This window comes from Mesoplodon mirus, assembly GCF_964341445.2.
Source record: "Mesoplodon mirus genome assembly, contig: HAP1_SCAFFOLD_1790, whole genome shotgun sequence".
Taxonomy (NCBI): Eukaryota; Metazoa; Chordata; class Mammalia; order Artiodactyla; family Ziphiidae; genus Mesoplodon; species Mesoplodon mirus.
Window position 1 is genome coordinate 1 of NW_028294502.1, and position 12952 is coordinate 12952.

At 36.4% G+C, this 12952-nt stretch overlaps 1 long non-coding RNA gene across 1 annotated transcript; it reads left to right on the top strand.

Annotated features, from left to right (window-relative positions):
• The first annotated feature begins 11651 nt into the window (after nt 1-11651).
• On the top strand, nt 11652-11942 carry LOC309798130. Its single transcript, XR_014292962.1, has 3 exons — nt 11652-11726; nt 11784-11853; nt 11912-11942. It is a non-coding gene; the product is annotated as an uncharacterized lncRNA (long non-coding RNA).
• The last annotated feature ends 1010 nt before the right edge of the window (nt 11943-12952 follow it).

Consider the following 12952-nt stretch of genomic DNA (forward strand, 5'->3'; position numbering starts at 1 on the left):
AATGCACGAGCAATTACAACTATCTCAGATTTTAGCCGCTTAAATTAGATCTTAGTAATATTTCACGATTACTATGTAGCTCATGCTACTCGTTCGCAAGAGTTGGATAAAAAGTAAAGAAAAATAGAAGTCCGGAAGTCGACATTTTTAGTCAAACTTACCTTTTCATAAGTTTAAATGCTTTTTCACTAAACAACGTCCATCGTTTTGGTAGTGTCGGATTTTTATGCTTCAACCATTGCTCCCATTCCCAGTACTCCTTATACATGATAGACGCTTTTTGCCATAGGAATCGTCCTCTCAAGCAGTAGTAAAAGATAACACCTGAAGTGGCATGAAAATCAGTATGCCTTGCCATAGTTAGTCATTAAATTCTATATATTGTTCTTTCATTTTACTAAATGCTTCCTGAACCTTCTTCAAAATACTTTGCAAGCTCTCATATAACTTCAATTGTATATATGTTCTCCATTTCAAAAACTTGTTTTAAAAGCTACACTTCAAACATTGTTGTATTTTCTTATTGTTTTGTTAATTAGTGGTAATTATTAAACTTTTGAATGAAACGCGTGTCGTGTGGAAACCCCAGAGTGATATTAATGATTATGAACAGAAACCATAGATTCATCAAGTCAAGAAAAAGATTGATTTTGGCTTTGAAAACATAACAGAAGAACTGCTGTAGGTAAGAGAACACAAATACTTACCTTGAACCTATTCTTGAAAAAGGGCATAAAGTGTAGATCCTAGAAGTGCAAGAATGTTTACCATTTTGAATACAGACAATCTAAGAAACCATGGGCACGGCTTCAGTGACCGAGTTATAAAAAGTGGTTTCTACCTCATTTTTACAGAGAAGATCTAATCATGAAACTTAGCCATGTACGTTTTTTGTGCATTCGTCTGTTTATTATGTAACCATTCATGAAATGAGAAATTCCGTCTAAAAATAAGAACCGCACGTCTTTTTCAAGCAGCTCCCTTACTGAGACTCCAGAAAGAGTGGACGGTGTCGTTTTGCCGAAGAGTGTCTAACTGACGCCCATAAAGAACGAGATTGATAACCTCACATGAAAACGGATCAACGAACTCCATCATCAAATCTTATCCACGATGATTCAGATGAGGGATAAAATCGACGAAATCGATTCCAAGCATAGCTAGTGAGGAATAGAACTTTCGTCACACTAAAGGAAAGCTTGAAGCACATTCCAGATAAAGAAAGTGATGCTTGTAAACAGGAAATACTTTACACTACATTTTTCTTAACTAGGTAGGTTTAACAAAAACTTTTTAATCCAAAATTTAGTGGAAATTGTAAGAAGAATTATTAGTGATGTCGACGCCAAAAATACGATAATTATAAGAGGCTGAAGATTTATGATAATGTAACACACCAAGTCAGTCTAGCCGCTGGGTTAAACGGCAACTTACATGCGGTAGCATCATAATATCAGATGAATTCATCTCAAAATCATGTAAAACCACTATGAATTGTTTTCTATTGAACAGTTCCTGATCAATAGTACTCGCGATAATTCCTGATAAAAAAATTTCTTGCAATAATAAGTTAATAAAGCGAAGATAAAGTGGTATGCCTCGATCAATCCCTGAAGAATGCGCCATACAATCGACTTCATCAAGCATCGTAGAGGTAATTGAATGCATATTTGCTCCATACACTGATCTGCGGTGTCTTCCTATGTATCAAGTCGATGCCTTTACCCTCTCATTATCAATTTTCCGATCTCGGAGATACGGAAGGATTGGTGAGCACGATGCGCTGAATCGAACCATCGATCGATTCAGTGTGAATTTCAGGACACATCTAATCGCTGCGCTACACTCGCCGACAAAATTATAAGAATTCGGAACGTAATAAATCTAAGGAACGGGCTATATTCACATCTATCTTCCCAGCAAGGAAGAGAACTGCTAAATAGCAAGCTGAACTGCTTAAATACTATGCTGTCCAAACACATACATGCTCAAAGTCACGGCTGTTCTATAGCTGCGGATAAGATTTCGATAATCAGAGCTGAAGAGTTCCGAATATGACAGACTTGAAAAAGACAATTTATACTAACGTTCTATGTTTATATGTAAATTTCTTAAGCGCAATTTCCATCGGTTATAACTGGGCGGGATTTCGTTATGTTTCTCTGACTTTTGCATCTTAACGCAGTAATGATGCTCTTCTCTCGTCCTTCCTTTTATCCCTTCTCTGAAGGACTTTGCAAGATCGGCATGTTGCTCGCGCATCTCCGCGTTTGGGTATCTACCGGAGTGCTTCTGCCGACGGACTTGTGCTTTTAAATTATCGGCTTTATTAGCACTGACATGGAGACGTTGATTTAAAGAGTCTCTTCAACTGCTTGAGGTTTCGAGAAACCTTTTTTCTTCGGCATCATAAATCACTGAGGATTCCAATCTCGGCCTATCTAGTGATACCGTTCTTAACCTTCTTAGCTAATATCACATCGTTAGTCAAAGATTCAGACGCAAGTGTGTATGCGTTGTAGCGACGTATGTACAATACGCCTTTATACTATCACCAGACCCTAGATGGCTAGAATGATGCTGAGATTTAGTGACCTTGTTTGGCTCATCCCACCCAAAGTTGCCTTATTATAAGTTCTTTTGAGGTGATGAAAATAAGACAATTTATTTTCGCTATTTTTGGCGACAGCTACCATTGGATCGTTTGCAAGACTCCGCCAAGGAAATTGATATTTCTACGAGCATAGCTCTTCGGACTTTTATACAGCATAAGTGAAGCGGAAATGCTAGACGTAAGGTTGCATACTTTGATACACGACAAACGGTATTAATAAAGGTAGAATAAAGCAGTTTCTAAAGCCATGTGTTCAGCAGATCTAGGAATAAGGGAGGACGGTATACTTAGATATCTAAGTGCGTAACTAACACACAGCAGATTCAATAGAAAAGAAAATGTTAGATGATTTAAAACGTCAAAATAGAAATGAAACTGAATCAGTTGAAGTTTGGACGACTGACTAACAGAGAATTGGTTAACATGATACAACTTCTTGTCTGCATGGACAACAATATTGGAATAGGAGGCACTCAAAAATACCGTAACAAGGATGAGGCTAAGAAGATTGTTAATTAACATTGTTAAAACGCGCAAATATAACCTTTTTCAACATGTTGCTAGAACAAAAAATTAGGAAAGCTTTCGAAAATAATCACAATAAAGAGGGAAAATCACTTAAGAATGCCGCAGATAAATGCTAAAAGAATACACCCGTTTAGAAGTCGTCACGTGTTTCTTGTACACGAGCGCCAACAACAATTTATTGCAATTCAAACAGCTTGTGTTTTCCTTGTCACTAATGGATTTCGCCCACACATACAAACAGTCATCAACAAATGAATTTACCAAAACCATAACAAACAATCAACAATCTACTTTTGAATAAATTTAATTATTCTGAATCCTATAAAAAGAAAAAAAAGCAAATTCCTCTCCACAGTATCGAACGATATATGGTAGAAATGTGCTTAGCAAGAAACATAATACTGTTATTAATGTTAAAGGATAAAGGATGAAGTGGTTGACGTTGATCAATCCTTGGGATGCGCCATGCATTCGACTTCATTAGACATCATAGAGGTGATTGAATGCATATGTGGCCTATACAATGCCTTGCGGGGGCCAGCCGATGTGTCAAGGCAGTATTTTTATCCTCCCGTACAATTCTGGTACCAATTTACCGACTCCGAAGAGATAGTAATCTTGGTGAGCCCGCCGCGCGGTATCGAATGCATTGTGCATTGCAGGGCGCCTCTAACCACTGCGCTACACGTGTCCGTTATTATCGTTACGTTTATCAGTCTAACGTGCCCTTCCTCATCTTCGAAGTGGGATTCCCACGGTGAAAGTTTGAAACCAACGTTGCACTGTGCGTTTGTTAACTGCTCCTTGACCCCATGCGTTAATTGTGCTACTCTATGTCCCAGTCTGAAATCGTAGAAATAGACTTGTCGAAATTTTTCTTTTGACACCTGAAATTCTAACGTTTTAGATATGTCAAAAACATAATTGGCAGCATTATTTAATTATGAAATTAATTAAAACATATACAAGAAAAAGATATAGAGAGAGATAAGATAGGGGCACGTGTAGAGCAGTGGTTAGAGGTGTCCTTCAATACACACTTCATTCGATCCCACGCCCTGGGCTCACCAAACCTTCCATCCATCCGGTTCAGCAAACTGGTACCAGAATTGTATGGGAGGATATAAAAAACACTGAGTTGACACATCGCGCAGCACCTGCAAGTTATAGTATAGGCCAGACATCATTCAATCACTTCTACGATGTCCGATGAAGTCGAATGCATGGTGCATCTATTAGGGATTGATCAACGCCAACCACTTTATCCTCTATCCTTTTGTAGAAGAAAAATGACATTACGAAAGCAACATTATTCTCCGAACAACCTAATACATTACTAACTAATTATGTGAATAAATAATAAACCTGATTTTTCGTGAATGAAGTTCTAACTTTCTTTTCTTGGCAATTTTGGTCCACGAATTCAGCTTCGTCATTTCGAGCACACCGGTTTTTTTTATCATTCATCTTAAAGTGTTACTGTTAGAACGCAAATATCCTTACAAAATACATGTGAATTTTCAAATTTACCTGTTGATATCCATATAAAATATTGTTGACAGAAAATGTAGGGTTTTCCATTCGCTCGAAATTGTATGAATGATAATACGAAGCAGCTACAGCAATTCCTCAGAAAAGAGGAGAATAAGCGGCGGAACCATAATGAAATTCGGTGTTAATGTCAATCAACTCGTTTATTTGCTATTAACAACCACAATAACATTGAAAATGAAAATTAAAAGCGGTGGAAAGTAAAACGACAATTAGGCAATCGACATAACTGTTTGCAAGCACTGTTATTCTCATCCCGTATGTCGATAAGATCATTACGACGTCTAGTTGTACTTTAATTGCGGAGAAACAAACTTTCTAATTGTATAATAAAAGAATAGAGCTAAATAATGGTACTCAATAATACGCAAAAATTTTGACCTCGCAATTTTACCAAAGGGGTGCATTTCAGTGCTTGGCCACGTTGCCTTTGGCTCGATCTCGTGTTCTCGGCAACCGAGGCCTCCATCATTCCGGATTCCAAAAATTGGTAGTGGATATGTTTGGGAGGATAAAAACATTGACTTGATAGGTGAGTTGCCCAACGAAAGTCATTGTTTAAATGTCATACTCATTCAATCATCTCTAATATGTATTAGCTCGAATGCATAGCGCATCCCTGAGGCATTAATATCACCAACACTGAGGATAACATTGAATTAAGAACAAACACACTTAATTGATGGATTTAATTCCAATGATTTCTGTCTGCATAACATGTCATAAAATTGGAATTTATAAAAGTCCTAACACAGCATTGCCATACACTGCATTTGCATATTTTCTGAAATTTAATGACCAAAGTAAAAATCGTAGAATTCCACTGTTTTCTTCAAAAAAGGCATTCTTTTCTAATATATATGTATATATTCGTATACTTTATGATGTCAAAAAATTTAGGAATTTGGGCATTCTTTGCATATTCCTTGAATGTGGATTTTGAAGCAAATGTACACCAAAAGTAGTATTCGAGAAGAATCTTGTTCTATAACCTCAAAGCGACAAAGCTAAGTCACTTTCTTAAGTCTCCAAGCTCTTCGCGGTGCTCAAGTACTTTAGTTGTCGGAAAATTATTGGGAGTTTTGGATAAACCATCATAACTCATTATGTGCTTACTATAGACTAGAATTATCATCAGGTCTAAACAATCCATCGTCGTTTGCTGTCAAGTTTTGTTAACAAATAAACGTTCAAGGTTATGGCTCACCTCCATGTTTCCTATAATTCATTCAACGATATGGAAGACAGGTTTCATAGGATTAGATTACATTTCGAACTTCCCAACAGAATTTACCAGGGACTTCTCAGACATCACAAGATACGAGTGTACTTGAATATTTATGAAATTATTAGTGTCCTAACGCTATCACTTAGCCATGTACTTGAAAAGGCTGATAGAATTTCGAGACAACGGAATGACAGAGACGCTGTGTTGCCTGTTATAACAGGTTCGAAAAAATCTACTTTAATGTGTACCAAACAGGTCAATACTAGATGTAGTCAATGTAGAGGTTGTACACTGCAATAATTGTAATATGTATATATATATATATATATAGTGTATATTGTAAACGATACGGATTTCAATCATGTTTAAATGATGTAAAATGTAAACGTCACATTTTAGAGAAACATTTTATTGAATATTTTGTGAAGAAAAAATCGTTTAAAGGGTGCAAGTTATGTGAACACCTAGCATTTTTTCAGACAATCGTTTTGACGAAGCCGAGTGTTCAACTACATTACAATTTCATTCGTACAAGTCTTCTCAATGATTTATTCTTTTTTTTAACAAACAATTAAACAAGATATTATTGCAAATGTTGAGCTTCAGAGCTTAGAAAATACAGTATTTATAGTCGTAGCTTCAATGATTTCTTCTAAGATGATTCTCACTTCACCATCAGCAATCTGTCGCCCTGAATTGGAAGTGTCAGAAAAAGTACCTACTTCAACATTTCCAGTGCAGTCACGGACTACAGAATCCAACTTAGACAAGAATAAGATCTTCGACAAGACAAAACGACAGATTAAAATTGTCATCAAAGTACTGAAGACAAGAGTAAAACCAGAACAAATGATGCGTGATGTGATCAATATTAACCTGGAGTGATTGGAGCTTGCTAATAGTCTCTAAATAAGAGCATATGAAATATTAGGATTTTGATTGTGAATTAATTTCACCGTCAGCATCTTCGACAGCTTCGCTCCTTTTATCATCCGACTCTTTTGTCTTATTTTCTTTATTGTCGACGTTCGAAGTAGACGCAATCTGAATTCTGTGTTCGACGCACGGAAATAACGAGCTGCGACTTATACTAGCAGCAGTGGTACACATGTATACAGTATAATACTTGTAAATGCTTACCTAGTTAGATGTACAGTATATAGAATCATTTTATATTACACAGCTATTCCGCTTGCATTACGAAAGCATACGATTAAAATATGAACGAACCTCGGTGATTGATCCAGTTGGCTCATCCGATGCTGCGGACCAGTCTCCTCAACAGCTGGTGTTGAATCTTTATTTAATTCGCTATTAACGATATACTGAAATCATATCAAGTAAACAAATGACACGCCATTCTCGATGAGAATGTTTTGAAGAGTCGCTAATTTAAAAAATGAATTCAGATTTTTAGAGTATCTTTACACGAACGAAAAATACAAACACACAAGCAAATATACACGCCCAAATATTCACATGAAAATACGTAGGTATACTTAATACGTACACATGAACAAACGTTTATATGTATATATATCGGACCACAGTTTAAAGATTTAGGTTCTGTCAGCATTCGCATTTTCGTTGAAGAACGTACCACCAGAGGTAAGATGCGAGCACTTCTGCTTAGGAAATACTTTTGATTAAGGGCTGGTAATACCAATGAGGAAAAAATTGTTACAAAACATTCTTTGATAATGCCCTGATAATGTCATACTTTTGAATGAATTGGTTGGTGTTTGTTCAGTACGACGATGATAATACAACAGCACTGAGTGAGGTTTAGTTTATTTGCGGTGTTGCGGTGTAGAAGGTAGAATCATATGATGTCGGTGAGTGAGTAAAAATTTTTGAAGCTTTTTTCAATTGTGCATAAATGTAATGTGTGTGCGCATGTGTACATCGCATGTGTACTTTTCTATGTACCTAACTACATAATTTACAAGTCTCTCTTTCTGATGCATAATTACAATTTTTAACAACCACAATAGAAACCACTACGTAGAACTATTCTCTAACTTACCAAGTCTGTATTTCAAACATTTTGCTATGCCAAAAAGTGCATAAAGTTTTGTGAGTTAGAAAAAAGGCTACAAAATTAACATAGACTGAAAGTAGGCAGAGCAAAAATACACCTGTGATAGGTTGAGCGAGCCGTAACAGCATTGCGGATGCGCGCACAAACGATAGGTATCGATCGGACGAGAATACGAATGCGAAGGCAATAACATATAACCTACCTATGCAAAAAATAAATGGTTAACAATACTTAACCTTAGTGGTATAACAGCTTCTCTGCTTTGTCACACATTAATTCTTCGTGTCGGAGACAAAACAACGATTATGGAGTTTATCTCATCATATTTGTAAATCACATCTTTCCTTTTCGACTTTACGACGAATAACTAGAAAAAATATACCAAATAACGATGATATTTTAAGGAAGACTACGAAAAAGAAAAAGCGAAAAAAGTTCAAGAGAGGGTAGTAGAATTGTTCTTCGAGGCTAGTTATGTTTTTTCTTCTATGTGTGCCGAATAATCGCAAACTTCTTCATTAGCTCTTTTTTAATTTTAACAAAGCTTAAAATATACTAAATACGTTGGAATAACAGATCGTCGTAATATGAAGGTTAGCAGAGTGTGAGATTTTTCGTTTTCTTGAGCAGCGATGTGTGCATATCAACGCCAAAAATTCAGATAACAAACCGTACAAAGTGGAAAAACTTACCAAATCGTGTGGAGAAACGGTGGGAAGGAAAGTTGAGGTAAGTTAGAGTGCGCGGAAAAGCGCAGTGGATAAAAGTGCCATGCAATACATGTGGTCACGAGTCGACCCAGCAATTCGACGTGACCAAGCCGCCATTCATTCAGTGGAGGCGAATTCGTACAAGATTTATTTGTTAGGCAATCAATACTATACCTCGTATATTAAAAGGTCATAACGAATTATTTTCTGGACCAAATATGTATTGGGTCAATTTTAGTAAATGAAAAAAAAAAGTAAAAAATTAATGAATTTCGAATGCGTGGCGTATCTCTAAGGATTGTTCAACGCCAAACGTTTCAAGCTTATGGAACGTGTGCGTTTGTTTTCTTCTGGAATAGAAATGGGTAATTGAATTGGCCATGTGCACTGCTTTTACCTTGTATCCATTTACAGATCTACACATATTGCTGGAAAATTTTCATAGCTGTGCTAGAGTTTTCTCACATATTCATTCAAATGGAGTCGCTATTCTTTGTAAGATCGAAGGAGGCTTGTCCCAATAAATCTGGCACCAATCTGCCGATTTCGGATGGTTGGGAGGGTTGGCTGGCCCTAGGCGTGGAAAACTACACTTATTATGCATGTGTTTTACAACATCTTCAACCACTACCCTTCCAATGCCCGAAAATGAACCGTCCAAATAAAATTGTAGGCTTATTGCTGCTCACATGTGTGAATAATGATGGAAGCAATTTTTAGGGCGAAAACAGAAAGGAATGTGGTGAAGTAGCAGTTGACATTGACAAATCTCAGGAACGTAGAGGAATCGTGGTTGAAAAAGAGAGAAGAAAAAAACTGAAACAAGAACGAAAGTCTCGCAGTGCCGATAGAGCACAAAGGCGTAGTGAAGTTAGCAACAACGAGAATGCATCGATGTTAAAAACACGGAACGATAAGTCCTTCTACGATGTACCGAAAGCGAAAAGTCTATGCAGAATGCAGAATGTCGATGATGAGCCGCAAGCAAAATCATTGAAACGATCGACAGAGAGGCTCTCAATTTCGCTATCAACAGATAATCGCTCTATTTGGGCTCAAAACCTCTTGATGCACGTGGTTTGTCTTTTTTATATTATTATTCTACTATGAACCGCCATGGAAGACAGCCTGTAAAAATCTACATAACAAAAAGAAAGGAACACGTTTAAGAACAATGTAAAATTTTAGAATATAACATCGTTAAGAAAAGAATTCATTCAAAATAAGAGAAATTCGCAAACGAACTACACATTTGAACACTGCAAGTGAAATATGACGAAGAACAGGTGTATTTATAATAGAAGAATAAAGTAGTGGTTTTATTATTAGTACTTAAATTTGTGCTTTCGATAAATAAAATTTGCTAAAGACTAGTAACTATAGCGACTCTTTCTTAGGCTTAGACAAGTTAATCGAACTATACTTTTTATTATACATGTTACATCACCCGATATCTCATATTTGCTAATACCAATACTTGCTCCATCGGAATCGCCTCCAACCACTAGTCTTTGAATTTGGGGGGTAGATTCAGCTGATCCTTGAGGGTTTTAGTATTCTTTATGAAAGTGGTAAAATACGGATCGAATATCTCTTCGTTATCCTGGGACAGCTCTGAGGAGCGTTCTCATGTCTTAAACATAGGCAGTCACCAGTCCATTATTAATCATTCTTCGTGCGAAAAAACAAATAAGGCTAGATTTCCCAAGGCCTTCCAGTGCCGGTATGTCTTTTAAAACTTTCTCAGTTATTCGTTTCATCAACTATATTACTGCAGGATAATGGTGATTGTTGCCTGAAATCTGACGGAACATGCTTGAATGCTGCTAATGAAGCACCTTCAGAAAGCAACAACGGCGCGGTTGGTATAATCACAAGTATTTCGTTCTATCATTATTAAACGATTGAATATCTTGTTCCAGGTTTCCGTTAGTACTAAAATCGTAAACAAGGAAAACATAACGAGTGATGTTACCAATAAAGACTACGATCACATGCTATTAGACATGCAAAAAGTGATTAAGAACTTTCTTGGAACTGTTACTGTATGTTTTAAGCTTCCTGAGGCGTTCAAATTTCAGCTTAATTTGAGTCATAGTTGGAGTACTCCCAAGCGGATTCTGGATTCATCGTATGTTACCAACGAACCGACAAACCCTTCTCTTTCATCTTCAGGAGTCGTACAAACGAGCACTCCTATTTGTGTGTTACTGCATTTTCATATTAATTCTATAGCCATCCACTGCATATTCACTCTTTTACATATATATATATATGTATACGTATGCACACGTACATACATGTGTATATACATATATATATGCATATATATATATACATATATGTGTATATATACATATATGTTTTTTAGCCTTAATGGCCAAAGCTACATCTCGACATCATGATCTTGCTAAAGAATTCCATGGTATATCTCTGATCCTGCCTGAAGGTAATTTACATGGAAAAATTGGCTTTAGTTCGGGTTCCTTTTATGTGTATAGAGTTGTTTTTTCTTTTTAGCTTCATCTACACTTGATGAGCACTCTGTTGCGGAAACGACGGGATCGCTTCATTTAAGTATAAGGACAATTCAAGAGGTTTTAAAGGTATACCTTTGATCCTAACGAAGAGTGTATCTTCGATAATCAAAAATTCTGAAACGAGTATTTATTGTCTTAACTTAAGCAAGAAGTATATTTAAAAGTGACTATTACACATAAGTTAGGTTAGTAAATTCTTGCGAAACATTGATAACCCTGGCATGAAAAACAGCATAGTTTTTCTCAGTTATTTATTCGTTAAAAAAGAGATCGCGGTGTTTGAGTTCTTGGAAGAACGGTGGAATTATCTCTAATGTCGAATCTTTTAACCCGTTTATGAAAATGTTTCTTATTAGTCGGACACCTTTCCAGAATTAAAACGAAAAATTTTTCAGAAACAACCCTCTGGTGCTTCCACAGAATCGTTAATGAAGGTGTTGGAAGAGCATAGAAAAAGTCGAGTGAAGGCAAGAAAAGATCATAATCACCTTTTTGCGCCTCCGGTTTCATATATGTCAGTGCATATATCTTAATTAGTAAAAAAAGGTGCATTCACACTGCTCTATTTAAGTAAACCATCATTGCCGTGTACCTCGCGTAATCTCTCTTCCACTAAATCATGTAGCAGTGGTGGAATCATGGTAGGAGCTGTCTTTTATAGTTGCCGCAATAACATTGCGCAATATATTTGTAGTTTAGGCTGGATTCGCTGTGGCAGAAAATGCTTTGGTAGGTTAAGTTTCAAGTGTTTCTGTAAAACCTGTCTTCCTGATTTATTTTCAAGGCTAACATATTCTGTTCAGGATAAAACTACAGATATGAATAAGACAATTGTTCCTGACAATGAAATGGTTTCAAAGGTTTCTGCCACATTGACGGTTGTTCTTTGACTTTATTTTGCTATCGTTCTATTTAGCATGATTCATTTTCCTTTCAGCTCTTTATTTTGCTCGCCCACCCACTACTTTTTTATTGCTCTTCTCCATATATTTAATCTATACAGCTTCCCGATGCAGACGTTATATCACGCGTCGCCTGAGAAGCTTATTTTGTACAAATTAAAGTTTGCAAAATTTTTTTGCAAACGGGTTAGTTCTTTTCGCGACGGAACTGTTCTAAGAAGAAGGAAACTAAGAGTACCAGCTTATTATTATGATTCCATATGTTTTATCATTGAAGACATTAGAGATACTCGACTCTATCGTAACAACTCGTATAACCTAAACGTTTTGCCATCAACTTTTGAACCTTTTGGTGTACCATTTATATATATACTTGTGGAGTTTGTATATATGTATATATACATACAAACAAACATATATACAAACATATATACATATAACATTTATATATTTATAATATATATACATATATATAACCTCAGGAGGGGCTGGTGTAGAGCAGTGATTAGAGGTGAATTTGCAATATGCACTGTATCGAACAAAGGTTCGATCCCTTCATCTAAGGTCACCATGCCTTCATCTCTCCGTGGATGACGAGTTGGTTAAAACTTGTTTGGAAGGATAAAAGCACTAACTTGAAACATCATTGGGCCACCTTTGGCTAGTGTATAGGCCAAATACGCATTCAATCATTCCTATGATGGTTGATGGAATCGACCAAATGCCACTTCCTTCATGGTCTAATCAAAGCCGAATAGTTAATCCTTTACCTAAGGAGCTTCTACTCACCAATTTGAAAACTCTTTGAGCTTGTGCAATCTTTCCAGCGTCCTAGAGA